This window comes from Macaca nemestrina, unplaced genomic scaffold (assembly GCF_043159975.1).
Source record: "Macaca nemestrina isolate mMacNem1 unplaced genomic scaffold, mMacNem.hap1 Scaffold_49, whole genome shotgun sequence".
NCBI classification, from domain to species: Eukaryota; Metazoa; Chordata; class Mammalia; order Primates; family Cercopithecidae; genus Macaca; species Macaca nemestrina.
Genome location: NW_027257681.1, coordinates 511,459 through 525,238, shown reverse-complemented (window position 1 = coordinate 525,238; position 13,780 = coordinate 511,459). Strand labels below are relative to the sequence as shown.

At 47.7% G+C, this 13,780-nt stretch overlaps 1 protein-coding gene across 5 annotated transcripts in view; it reads left to right on the top strand.

Annotated features, from left to right (window-relative positions):
• Positions 1–5,772: 5,772 nt before the first annotated feature.
• The window catches only part of LOC139361431 (disco-interacting protein 2 homolog C-like), a 95,671-nt gene continuing 87,663 nt past the window's right edge, over positions 5,773–13,780 (top strand). For 4 of the 5 annotated variants that reach the window (XR_011619001.1, XM_071090027.1, XM_071090024.1 and 1 more), the window contains exon 1: positions 5,773–11,830. The gene's annotated coding sequence lies outside the window, so the exon portion shown is untranslated. The remainder of the gene's footprint in view (positions 11,831–13,780) is intronic. The other variant, XM_071090025.1, reaches the window with a different exon arrangement.

Sequence of the window (13,780 nt, the reverse complement as noted above, 5' to 3'; positions counted from 1 at the left end):
TACCCAGCTGCACTGGCCAAGTGGGGATCCCAGTGACCCTGGACACTACTTCATATAAGGTCCAAAGATGCAGTTAGGTTCTTTTTTTAACTTTAAAAGAAAAAACAAAAAACGCTTTTGACCTGGTTAAGCTATAGCATTATCGGTTAGTGTTTTTCATATTGGAAAGGTGTATATTTTATTTTCTAAGAAGGAAAGAAATCCTGTTAAATACTCTAACCACAGATTAAATCATGTCAAGGAAAGAGGTACTATTTTGGGGGAAAATGACCCCTTCATGTCAAAGATCAAGGAGATGACTTACATTGTTTAATTGAGTTAATTATGAAATCTTAAGTGGTTTTAAGAAGATGAGCTGTGGATGCTGCAAGACATGAGACTGATGCTGATTTCATATTAGTCAGCCCTGACAGAATGTGGCTAATATTTAAAGCTTGCTCCAGTATTGCTTGATAGATTGTAAGTTAATGTAAAGATCTGTTTGATGCTTTTATTTTACAAAATATGATTGAGAAAAAGTTTGACAGCCAAGGAACCGCCTTCAACCAATTTCTTCCTCATTTCTATCACCAGAAAAATTTGTCCTGTTAATTCCAGAATTTACTTTTGGAAAGTTCCTGTAAGGAGAGCAGAGGTATTGGTGGTTGAATGGTGACTTGAATTTAGGTGAAGATCGTTAAATATTTCATAGTCATGTTTGTCTTGGTGGTTTTAGCAATTTTATATTAAATGTAGAACTGCGAGTCAAACCAAATCTGTTGTTTTGCTTTTGTGATACTCCTTTGTATGACTAGACTGGTAAAGAATGATAAAATGTGTATAGGGTATTTTTTCTGTGTAGATATTAGGATTTTGAGGGGAACCAATTAATCATTCTTCTAATAGACATTGTGCTGTGTGTTGGGTCCTTTGTATATTAGTTGAATCACTATAATGAGGACCACTTGAAAGTCTGTTTCTATACCAGATCTTTTATATGCTGACTTGTGTTATGCAAAATCCTTCATCCTCTAAGAAGACTAAGCAACGGGTTGGAGGAGACGTTTAATCACCCATTAGGTCTATTCCAAATGCCCAGAATTGAATGTAAGTACGAATTATGTTTTTGAAGTGGGGTGTGTGTGTGTGTGTGTGTGGTGGACTCCTTTTTAGGTCATGGGAGGGAGGTATAAAGCAAAGATCAGATTTGCTGATAAACATTTGTGCATATGCTAGTGGAGAAGTCATATGACTTGACTGCACCTGCGTAGTCTGATTTTGGTTTTATTAGTGTCCGTAGCTACAAACCTCACCTGCCTCTGGGACCCACCCTGAGGGGCTGTGGTGAGGGTTATGACAGAGTCGTGTATCTTAGCGAAGGACACAAACGGTCTTGTGGGCCTACTTTGGCTTTGTTTGAACCTGTAGATTGTTAAACTAAGTTTAACATTTTGAGGATTATAAATTGTGATTCTTGTCTAAGAAGAGGTTTGTGTTGTCTCTGAAGACAGGAGCCGTAATACAGATGGTCCCTGGCTCACAATGGTTACATTTGTGATTTTTTTTTCAACCTTGTGATGGTGTGAACTAGTCACACTCAGTGCATTGTTCGGCCCGAGATGGGCTGCCTCTGGATGAACCCATTGTAAGTTGAAAGTATTATGTCAAATGCACTATTTAGGATATTTTCAGCTTACACTGGGTTTATTGGAACAGTTTCATCCCATGGTAAGTCAGGGAGCATATATGCTCATAAAAGTAGAGAGGATCTCATAGATACCATGAGATATGTCTCTGATGTTATAGAGATACGATGAAAACAATCAAGTGGGACTTGGAAGCCTTGAAGGGACTCACAAGGGCAGCTCCTGGAATGCAAACGTGAGTGCCACTGCCTTCTGGATGTGACATCTGTGTCTTCTGCTTAGCCCAGTGGGTTATTGGCTGCTCCCGAGGGCAGAGAGGTCCAGCGTTCCTGTGTTTAGGTGCTTGAGCTGCCTTAAGAGGCTAGGGCGCTCACTGGTGTCTTCAGGGCTTTAGGCCTTCTGAACAAGCAGGAGGAAGGGCAACTTTGTAGAGCTTTGGAAATCTCAACGGACTTCAGGGCCATCCCCCTTGGCAGGAGAGAGCCCCACTGGAGGCGAGCAGGGTGCAGTGCGTGCCTGTGCTGGGCCCAGACGTGTACGGACATTGTGAGGACCACAGGACACAGATCAGTCTTGGTTCACAACTGGTGTCGATGGCCACGCAGCATTTCTTCCAGGTACATGACTGCGGGGACTTGGGTTTTGGGGTGTGCGTCCTGGTTGCCTAGCTGCTTGGAAGACCACTATTCAGACCCCGGCCTGAGTCACCATGACAGGCCTCCCACTTCACATGCCACATGGAAGCCGTGGGGTCAGTCACTGATGCCCACCAGCTGTCATGTGTGTGTGTATCTTCCCTGGTCTCAGGATTGGTCTTGTTTTGAGGTTATAGTAAACGTTCTTTAAGAGGGGTTTTGGATTTTTTATGTTTGCAAGGAGGGAGCAGGGAGCGCTTGAGCAGTGAGATCCCCTTTCCAACCAATGCAATTTCAGATTACAACAGGTAATTAGGGCAGCGGAGCTGTGGGATCACCTTTCCAACCAATGAGAATTCAGATCCCAGTAGGTAATTAGGGCAGCCGGGCGGGTGGCAGAACCCTGAACGGTGGCTGTATCTGGTGTCTTGCCCCGGACAGAGCGTGCTGGGGCCTCCGTGGTCCTCTGTGGGGTGGGTGGAGCACATGAACTGGGTGCTGCTGGGCCGTGGCTGGCTCCCCAGCCTGGGGTTTATGCAGGACTCGTTCTGAAGACAACTTGGAACCCAGAAAGCAGCACGAGGAGAACGGGTTTGTGCGTTTCTGGATCCTTGGCGCTTCCCAGTCTCAGACGCTGTGCAGGCTCTGAGGGGTCTCGCCAGGAAAACTTGCACAGTCGGCCCCCAGGGTGGAGTGGGGCTGTAGCAGGTCTTGCAGGAGCTGGAAGTGGGCGTGAGTTTCTCGCCAGCGGGACTTTTCACATGGGCCCAGCAGGATGCATCCGTGGAAATGGTGCCACCTAACGCAGGGCTGCGGCCAGCAGGGCCTGAAAGGCTACAGCAGGCTCTGTCTCTGCTCTCTCTTGAAAGAGTCTCTGCATGGTTTTCCTTGGTCTTTGTCTATTTGAGGGACGCTTCCCCCTTTGTTGGGCTTACCTAGCCTTCTGAGCTGCCTTGTTGAGTATGACAAAGCCCTGAGAAGACATTTTTATTGCATAATTATGTTATCCTGGTGGCTGGATTAATGACCTGCAAATGTGGGTGACTCAATAGCTCTGAGGGTGTTCAGTATCCAAGACAGGTGGGAAGGAAATGTTCAGGCAGGCGTCAGAGGATCTGTTCTCTGCTACACACTGGGGCCCTGGTTTGCTGACAGTCTTCATACTCGATCCAAAATGGGATAATGAAGTCTCACGGATTCGGCTTCAGCTGAGAGCTGCCTCCAGCACAGTCTTGTGTGAGTAACAGTTTATATGTTTGGTGCAAAGGGCGGGAGTCAGTTGATCTTATTTGTGGTGGTGCTTATGATGGCTTTTCCGTAAGGAATTTAGACTTTATTAGCTTTGGCAAGGGAATCCTGAGTGATAAATTGGAAGAATGTTTCAGGAAATTCTGGAACCTGCAGTGAATCTGTATGAAATTGAGATTTGGATTCCCACGATTTCCTAATGCTACCCCGAAACCCAGTAGTAGACATAGTCGTGGAGCTTCAGTTGTGCTGCCCCAGTTCCCCAATTTAAAAGGAACACGTTGGTTTCATCTAGAATGTTCTAAGCTCTGAGTGCTGCCGGAGGAGTGACCAGCTCTCTGCGTCAGAGGGGAAGCCAGGACTGTGTTTACGGCGTCGCGGCAGCTGGGAGCTGACCCCGGACCTCAGACACGTGTGATATTGACCATTTTCTGTAAACTCCGAGGGTGTAGTGGTCTCCTTGGTGCTTTACAGTCTTCGGAAGCTTTTGATGTGTCTGGACTTTATAGATTTTTCAGAAGTAGACGGCCTTTTCCCACACCCTTGGGCTGAGTTTTGTCAGAGGCTGGTGTGTGGGAAGCACCACACCCACATTCTGATAGGAAAGACTCTGGTGCCCAACTGAGGTCAGAGTGGAAATTTGTTTTTCCTTCCCTCCAGTCTGGTCCAGCTGCTCCCTGCTTGGCCAGAAGAAAATTATGCTTATCCAAGTCGTAGGCAAACCCCTAAATCAAACATTTCTCTTTTTTCTTTAATATGCCCATTTAGTTTTTATGGGACGATAGATAGAGAAATGTCTTTTAGGGAAAAATTAATTTCTTTAATTACAGAGAACTTTTTGGATAAAAACTGCAATCAGGAGGCTATTTTGTAATATGATCTAGTTAAATACCACAGTGGAAAGCTCCTTATATTTGATCTTAAACTTGGGCCTGGTGTGTGTGGCCGCACACTCGTACTCATGACGCCACGCTCAGCTGTGAACTACAGGCACGGTACATACTTTGTGATAGCTTTTTTGAAAGTCTTATTGCTTGGCCTCTCCGACTCAAATGTTGAGTTACGTTGATTCTGTTCAGAATGTTCATCGCTCCGTCTAGGGTCCAGTCGTCCATCTCAGAGGAGGAGACCTGAGGATGAGATAGAGGCCAGAGGGCTGTGGGGCTGAGGGCGGGTGTGGGGTGGGGGCCAGAGAGGCATGGGGCCAAGGGTGGGACAGGGGCCTGAGGGGTGCAGGGCTGAGGCCGGGGCAGTGGGAGAAGGGGTGTTGGGCTGTGAGCCAAGCTGCATGGTGGCCTCTATGAATTGGGAGACTCCAGGCAGGAACACAACCTACTGACCCCTTGACTTCAGCCCTGGGACTCCTGACTTCCAGGGCTGAGAGGAGGTTTGCATTTGTGGTAATTTGTTGCAGCAGCAATAGGAAGTTAATGCATTGTATCTGTTCTTCACCTCCAAACCTTTGAAAAGTAACCCTGTTGTATCGGCCTTTTGTGTGCCCTAAATTCTAATGAGATGGTTTGTAGGAAATAATGGACACAAACGACGGCAGAACACAAAGTTGGACAGAAGCAGTGTCTTCTGTGGTTCTGTAGTTTGGGTCTGGGAAGTTAGATTTCGGTCAGAGAGTGTGTGGTCTTGTTCAGTGTATACCTGGAGTACTTGTTCAGAGCTCCTGGGGGAGTGGTCTTTAACACTGTTAGCATTAAAACTCCAAGCACATCAGGGCCAGAGTTCCTGAGTCAGTGTTAGGCGACCTTGAATAAGAGTTGGCATGTAGAATCTGCCCACTTTACTAGTATGAAGCAGCAAAATCTTTTTTCTTTTTTTTTTTTTTTTTTGATGGTGTACACGGGAGACAAATGAGCTCCCTTTGCCCCACCCTGAGCAGAGACTGGGCAGGCGGTGGCAGCACTGTCCCCCATGATGCATCCTTGGTGCACGTAGGAAAGTGTGTTCACCCTTAAAACACAGCCCATCCTCTCAAAGGCAGGGTGACAACCACATTTACATGTGGAATCTTAAAAAAGGGCCCGTCTCCCTGAGAGAAGAATGTGGATGTGTGTGTACCTCCTTTTTTTTTTTTTTTTTTTTTGAGACAGTTTCCCTCTGTCACCCAGGCTGGAGTGCGGTGGTACGATCTCAGCTCACTGCAAGCTCTGCCTCCCGGGTTCATGCCATTCTCCAGCCTCAGCCTCCCGAGTAGCTGGGACTACAGGCACCCGCCACCACGCCTGGCCAATTGTATTTTTAGTAGAGACGGGGTTTCACCGTGTAAGCCAGGATGGTCTCGGTTTCCTGACCTCGTGATCTGCCCACCTCGGCCTCCCAAAGTGCTGGGATTATAGTTGTGAGCCACCGCACCGGGCCGTATGTGTGTACCTCTTTACAAGTCTTGCCTGACCTTTGCATATAAAAATTATTGAAAAACTTAAGGATGTAACTGACAAGTACTTTATAGGTTTCTCCAAGTAAAAATTTGGAAAAGTTAAGTGAACCCATAATGTGTTTTATTTCTATGAGTCCCACACTTGGATTTTTAAATGTGGGCAAAACATCTGTATGTTCTTCAGCCTGATTTCCATCGAATCGTGAATGAAACGTGCTGAAGTTGCCGTGTGGATTTTGTTATGTGGCGGTGACATGTGGGGGCTGGTCATTAAACAACTGGAGGGACCCCTGTCCTTTCTGTGCTCCTGTTGGACATTAGGCACGTGCTTGGGTGTTTTCTGTGTGTGAGGACAAGATGACAGAATTTCCAGATTCACACGGTGGTGTCTTCTCCCTTTTCTGTTAAAACGTGTCTTCTGCTGCTTCTACATAGACAAAATGTTTCTTTCTCTTGCCTGTCTACATAAACGCTGTTTAACAAAAACTGTATTGTAGACATGTGAAGCTGAATTCCACATGATAAAGCAGATAGAGATGACTGAGTATACTGTTTTGTGGAAGGAAGGTTTAAAATGATTTTTAGCTTTTTCCCTGAAACAGGGAATAATTTTAACTTTTTCCCTGAGATAGGAAATAATGAAATGGGAAAATAATTAAATTTTCCCATGTAATTGTTAGATTATATTTAATTATTAGATTATTCATTTATTGCAAGGGAAAAAGGAACTCGATCACCCCATGTACCCAAATGAAAATTTAAAGGGTATGGGCGAATTCATCTGAACTCCTTTAATTTGTTTTTGTTTGTTTTTGACAGTCTCACTCTGTTTCTCAGGTTGGGTGCAGTAGTACAATGACAGCTCACTGCACCCTCAACCTTCTAGGCTCAAGTGATTCTCCTGCCTCAGCCTCCCCAACTGCTGGGATCTACAGGCGTTAACCACCACACACAGCTTATCACCTCTTGGAGACTAGCTTTGAGTTTGGGCATTCACTGGAACTATATTTTGGTTAATTCTCAAAGTTTGTCACTGTTTATCTTTAATTTGCTAAAAATCTACAGGTATTGTGAAATGCATTACATTTCCTTAGCATTTATGGATTCTCTGTTAGTGGGGCAGAGATGCAGAAGGGCAGAAGGCGTTCGGGCATCATCAGGGTTGCAGTTGAGTGCTTGCCCCGAACACACTGGGGCTCTGGGCTCTGTGGCCCTACGGGGGTCCTCTGTCCACTGAGGGGCCGGGTTACCTGGAAGGTCCCTCCAGCCTCTGCCATTTTGCCCTTTTCAGTTTAACATCTCATCGTTGTCCTGGACAGCACTGCCATTCATTCACTGACCCACGAGTGAACAGCTGGTCCATGGGCAGTGCTTCTTCCTGCAGCTTGGAGGTGGTGATGTGATAACACTTCCTTAGAACTTGGTTCTTGGTGTGTATTAATGGTTCAGTTGTATGTTTCTTTTTAATCTGCACCTCTGAATTGGTCTTTTGATTGCAAAGAGATTGCTTACTGGATTTGTTTCTGAATATTTCGTGGATAACAGGAGAACCTTGTTTATCTGTGTGTTCATTTAATGTGTTTTTGCCAGGCATTTAAATGGGTGTGTTAGCCCTTAGCCCACTTTCTGTGTGTGGTGGAGTCATTGAAATCATTTATGTGAAGTCTCTCTTCTATTAAGGCCGGAGGACATGGGGTGGTGTCTCCCTAAACTAGGGGGAAATGACTTGTTCTGCCCTCCTCCCTGGGAATGCTGGTGTTTCCAGGTCTCTGAACTTGGCTCCCACACTGGGAGAGTGGCTGTGGCTTCTGGAGCCCGTTTTGTGCGGGACTGACTCCTTCACTTGCTTTATTCCCCACCGTCTTTGTTGCTTTATAATGCAGGGATGAGGAAGTTGGGCCCGGGGGCCTTGTCTGTGCCTGAAGGGCCCGATGCAGAAACTCCTCGCAGAAACTCCTCGTGGGAAGGATGTTCCTTGAGGGCAACTTTTGGAGTCTTTTCCTAATTTTAACTGAGAAGTAGCTATTCACATGGTTCTATTCTGCTAGGGTGTTTCAAAATAATTGGTGTAGAGTTACGAAGATGTCCGAGACACCCATGATCCACTCCGGGCCAGTGCCGGACATTGAGCTCAGATGCATTCAGACCACATTCAGATGCCAAAGATTCTTGCTTGGTTATTCTCAAACTTATGAGAATCTAAAACGCGAGCCACGGTATGGATTTTCTCTTGAGCCCCCATGACTTTGCCTTGTATTTTGGGCATGAATGACTTCATCAAGGGGAAAGAATTTGAGGAAGGAGCCTCTGAGGCTAGGAGAGGGTGGGAAGGGGCGGTGGGAAGAGAAGGGAAAAGGAGCTGTAGAGGGAAGAGCCAGGCTGGGGCTGCGGCATCTCCTCATGTTGCTCCCCCACCCCTGGCGCAAGGCCCCAGGGACTGACTGATTTTCCCACAGGAAATGGGTATGATTGCATGTCTGTTTTGTGGGCTGGCCATTTGGATTGAGGGAATGTCCGTGTTGTGATTCCTTATTGATTTGAAGGTTGAAAAGGTTTGTGCTCAATACACGGGTCTCTTGGTGCGATGAGAAATGTGACCGCAGCCGCCTTCAGGGTGGGGAGAGCCCTTGAGGCCCTCAGTGGTGGGCGGTGTCGGCCTTCGTTTCCCTGGGTGAGCTGCCCTCAGGGTAGGAAGGGAGGTCCTCGGTGGTGGCCGCTTTGGCCTTCGCCTCCGTGGGTGAGTATTGCTCCATCCCCGGCTCTCCGACTCCTTGCCTGGCATCTTCTTCGTTGGAGGCCATGATCCATCAACCTTGTCCACGCGTGTCCTGTAGACTAGTGCTGACTGTAGGTTCAGGAGTGGTCAGAGGAGGCCCTCGTGATGCGAAGCTAAACGTTTAATGATGGCGCTGCTGAGTGCATGAGCCACGTCAGCCCAAGTGGCTGGGTAGGAGGGAACCGCGGGGTGGAGGGAAGACTGAACAGATGGGTGCTTTCCTCGGCCCCTGGGAGCACGGCCAGGTCCATGCTCAGACCTCCTGGTTTCTCCCATATTTCCATAAATAGCAAGGGAAGGACTTGGGGCACCCAGGGACCTCAGGGGGTATAAGCTGTGTCCTCGCGTGGCCCCAGCTGTGGCCAGTGATGATATTCTCTTTAACCTCAGGCTTATTTTTGTATAAAAACACAAAGGGACAGAAGTAGTTCAAGGGCCTCTAAAGATTTACGTAATTGTTAATAGGCCTACTTTTATGCTTTCTTATGTATTAAGAGCAAATCATGAAACAAACTCATTTCTGTTTGAAGAAATCTTGACGATTCTCATTTTTGTGGCAAGCAACATTGATTTTTTGTTTAGTGAGCGTTAGTGCCCTCCTGCCCAGTGCTGCTGCCTGGCGTGTCCTCGCACACAACTCTGTCCATTGGTCTCCGTTCACCTTTCCGCCTAGAATTGTAGGAGGGGCGCTAGGATCTTAGGGCTAGAAAGAAACTCTGAAGACCACTTTTAGGGGCGGCTTCTGGTCAGGGCTCTCCAGAGAGCCAGCCAGCCGGGTGTGCATGTGTCTCCAGCGGGAGGGCTGTTGCAGGGGTACGGAGTCCAAGAAGCCCCAGGACCCACAGCCTGCAAGCTAGAGTCCTGGGAGGGTGTGGCTTGAAGACTTGAGAAGCGGAGGGTGCAGATCCCACCCGGGTCTGAGGAGCTGAGACCCAGGAGCATGGGCTGCAGAAGACAAATGTCACTGGCCCATCAGCCAGATAGGTGGAGTGAACCCAGTTTTCCCCGCCTTGCTGTTTTACTCGGGCCCTGGGTGGATGGGGTGGTGTCCCCCACACCGGCGAGGATGGGTCTCCACTCAGTCCAGAGGCAAACATGCATCTCACACAGAAATAATGCAGAACCAGCCATCTGGGCACCCCGGGCACGCTCAGGTTGATGCACAAAACCAACACTGCGCGTGGCCCTGACGTCTGCGTGTTCGCATCACTGCACGCACATTGCTCGGTCATCGCCTCGGTGAGTTTGTAAGCTCGTTGTGTGGTTCTGGGGCTCTTTGTCCGGGTGGTGGTGGTGGTGATGACAGGCTCCCCACTACCCCAGCTCAGGTATGGAAGGTGATGGCATCAACGGCTCCTTGTTTCTCAGACACTTGAGCGGGTGCTCTGTGCAGCCAGTTCCACCTGCAGCAGCATCTGTTCCCTATGCCGATTCCATTCGGAGGGTGTGCCTCCCTTCTGTTGAGGGTGCAGCCTTCTTTCAGAGAAGAACTGTGTCCTGTTCGCCTATATCTCCTGTGGTGTATCTCATGGTTGAATAAGTAGCTATAGTATACCTCGGTGGCTGAATGATAGGTTCATTAGAAGGAAAACTTTATACTTTTTTTTTTTCTTTTTGGGATGGAGTTTCACACTCAATGCCCAGGCTGAAGTGCAATGACATGATCTTGGCTGATTGCAAACTCTCCCTCCCGGGTTGAAGTGATTCTCCTCCCTCAGCCTCCCAAGTAACTGGGGCTATAGGCGTCTGCCACCATGCCTGGCTAATTTTCATATTTTCGTTAGAGACGGTGTTTCACCATGTTGGCCAGGTTGGTCTTAAACTCTTGACCTCAGGTGATGCACCCACCTCGGCCACCCAAACTACTGGGATTACGGCCATGAGCCACCACACCCAAGAACTTAATACCTTTTTTTTTTAATCATAATGGGCTTGTTAAATGCTTACGTTAATGTTTATTTTTAAAAATGTTATCTGTGACCTTTCAGCTTTTCATAGCACTTCTCGTGTGAATATTTAAAAAAGGCCCTTTACTCGTGGGGGAGAAGCCGTTACCCCTTTCAGCAGAGGGAGATGGAGGAACACGCCCTGGTGCGTCTGAGCACAGGCAGTCACCCCAGCCTTGGTGCTTGCTTAGGTCTGTTCTCCGTTCACCGTAGCACATCCACTCTCATGGTCAGCTTAAAAATAAGCTTTTTCCTCTTTCTAATCAGAACAGTTAGTTTGTTAACCATCACGTTAAGGTATCGAGAATGATGGCTTTCAGGCCTCAGATATGACACAAGTAGTAAATGCAGCTGACCCTGAACAACATGGGTTTTGAGCTTCGAAGGATCACTTATGGTAATTATTTTCCAACCAACCCTTACTGAAAAAACCTGGCTTTGTGGAGGGCCGACGTTTCCTACATGCGGTTCCATAGGGTGGCCGCGGGTCCTGTGGATACATAGATTTGGGTAAACTCGGGGAGTGTTCTGGAATCCATGTCCCTGTGTATACAGAGGGACAACTGCAGCTTTTTAAAAGTTTGTGTCCTGCCTTGTCCTAAAAAGGCTCCAAGGTGGATGCAAAATTATTTGATCCTTTTGGTTTTCTTGGTGGGATATTGCTGTTTATTCTTCAGTGTCTAAAATCCTGAGTGAACAGAGTTAGTGCTTCAGGAACAAAGCCCGTCTGGAAACACATATTGAGATACCCACCTTTTCTTCATGGTTTCACTAAAGGCCATGATCCTATTTTATTCGGTTGAACTGTAGGAAACTGCCAATATTTGCTGTTTTTGGTCTACAAAATGGCAAGTTCGTACGATATTAAAAACAAAGGCTTCCTGGATGGGGAAAATAGGAATCGGTGAGAACCTGAAGTTGTCTGTCATGGCCTCTGAGTCACAGGTAAATAAACCTGCGTGAGGGGAAGTTGGCTGTACAGTATTTTCCTTCTGTTTTGAGACTGTCAGAAAAAGGACAGTTCCATTGCGTTGGGTCCCTTTTCCTCACCTTTGCTGCAGAGGGGACTTGCCATTATTCCTCTTGTTTCCAGTGCCCAGGATGCTGATGTCATATAGAAGACCTGCAGGTCGATGCATGTGAAACAGGCAACGGACACGCTGTGCACCTTGGGACGCATCTGAGAAGTACGTGCTTGCAGCAGGTCTGAGGTGAGGGCGTGTTCCATCTCCTCTCGCTTCTCTGGCTTTGCAGGCCTTTGAAGTTGGTCCTGGAAAGTGAAATTAGTTAATGCTGATTAGCTCCAGGTCAAAGCCGGGGGGCCGAAGGGACCCGCCCTTCACTCGGGGTGTGAAGCATTGGGCCCTCCCATTAGGAGGCAGGAGGGACTCGAGAAAGCCGCACATGCCCTCCAGTTCCCTTATGTTGAAATTTTTTGTACTTGGCCATGCCAGGTCATTTGGGAGGTAAATGGGGGGTTCACATGGGGGTGTGCAGTATTCTTAGGTGTCAGGTGCGAGAGTTGAATTTGTAGAAGCTGTGCGGATAGGAAAGGGCCTGGCAGGGAGTGCTGTTTACATGGAGCCAATTTAACACGAGATCTGTGCTCTGCCTGGGTCCGTGTCTGACCGGTGTCTCCCAGTCTGCAACAGGACGTTGACGTGACTCGGCGCCATCGGCCCACTCTGTGTAGACGTACCCTGAATTGGTTAGCACTGGTTCCACGGCCACTTCTGCCGTGATTGGGGTCATTCATAATAAAGTGTGCTGGACTCCTATGCAGAGCTCTGAATTTCAGAGGCCCTTTAACTCGGCAGCTAACCAGTGGCTTCCTTCAGAAGACATTTGAGTCCCCTTTACCTACCAGGGTGACCCTGGGAGTTTGAAGATGAGTGAGACAAGCCCTCCCTGTCTTGTGGATTTTACTGTCCAGAGGGGAGACAGATGTGGACGGTGAAGGGGGCCCTATCAGAGGTCAGCGCACGTCAGTTTTATTTCTTCAGCACTTGTTGTGTTCAGGCGGTGCCCCGGGCCATGTGTAGAGCATCTGGGGACACTGCCCATGGCATCCCAGGTACAGCTAGCATCTGCGCCATCTTCATACTTGGCCTGAGTTTTGGGGAAGCACCGAGGATGGCTTCTACCTTTGCTGGAGATTGTTGGAAGTCAGGGCAGCCCTCCACAAGGAGATGATCGCCAGCTGATTCCTCAAGAAAGAGAGGTGGTCCCCACATGGGCAGAGCAGGGCAGCATGCACAGACCTGGGTGTGGGGTCTGGGGCATGTGCATCTGAGTGGGGTCTGCTGGGAGACAGCAGGGGTGAGGTGTGAAGGCAGTTGGAATTGACAGGGTAAATTATCACTAAGGCGATGCTGGTAAAACATAAAATTGGGACTCTCTGGGGTAAACGTGGACTTAGGGTGACCCTGGGCGTGGGTATTTTCAGCCTCTGAAGGCAAAGATTTAGGAAATTGGGGCAGAGCTGAGCCCCAGATGAGGATGAAGACCACCCTTGGGATGTTGAATGAGACAGGGGTGGAAACCCAGTGAATGTCGTGGGGTCAGTCCAGGAGGAAGGCAGCAGAGGAGACCGGTGTCCTCAAAGGCCCCGTGGGGCCTGCCTCTCAAAGTGCTGGGATTACAGGCATGAGCCACTGCTCCCTGCCAATACTTTTAAAATTTCTAAGCTACTCTCTCTCATACCCACTCCAGTATTTTTTTTTTTTTAGACTAGGTTTATGGCTATATTTTTTCCAAGGGAACCAAACAGTTACCTGTTTGAAGTAGAAATAACACCGTGTTTAAAAACCGAAAATGCCAATTTGCATAGAAGTTTCCAAATACCCAGTTGGTTTGAGCCTTGCATTGCAGTGTCACTACCTGCTCTTAAATTTCTACATGATGTATAGATAGCGAGGCAGGGACGGCTTGTGCATCTTCAGGTTTCGATTCTACTAACTTGGGCTATATTTTCATTTATTTTGGCACATCTGTGGATGTGGCAAGCAAGGCCAGGGTATTTATTTTGAAGCTTGTCCAATAACAGTTGGGAAGATTTTCACATTTTTAGAATTTTCATAGTAATAGTTATAATTTACAAAGAATTTAAAATTGTGTAGTCATTATTTTGCTTTTTTCTAGATATGCCCTGAAACAGGGTT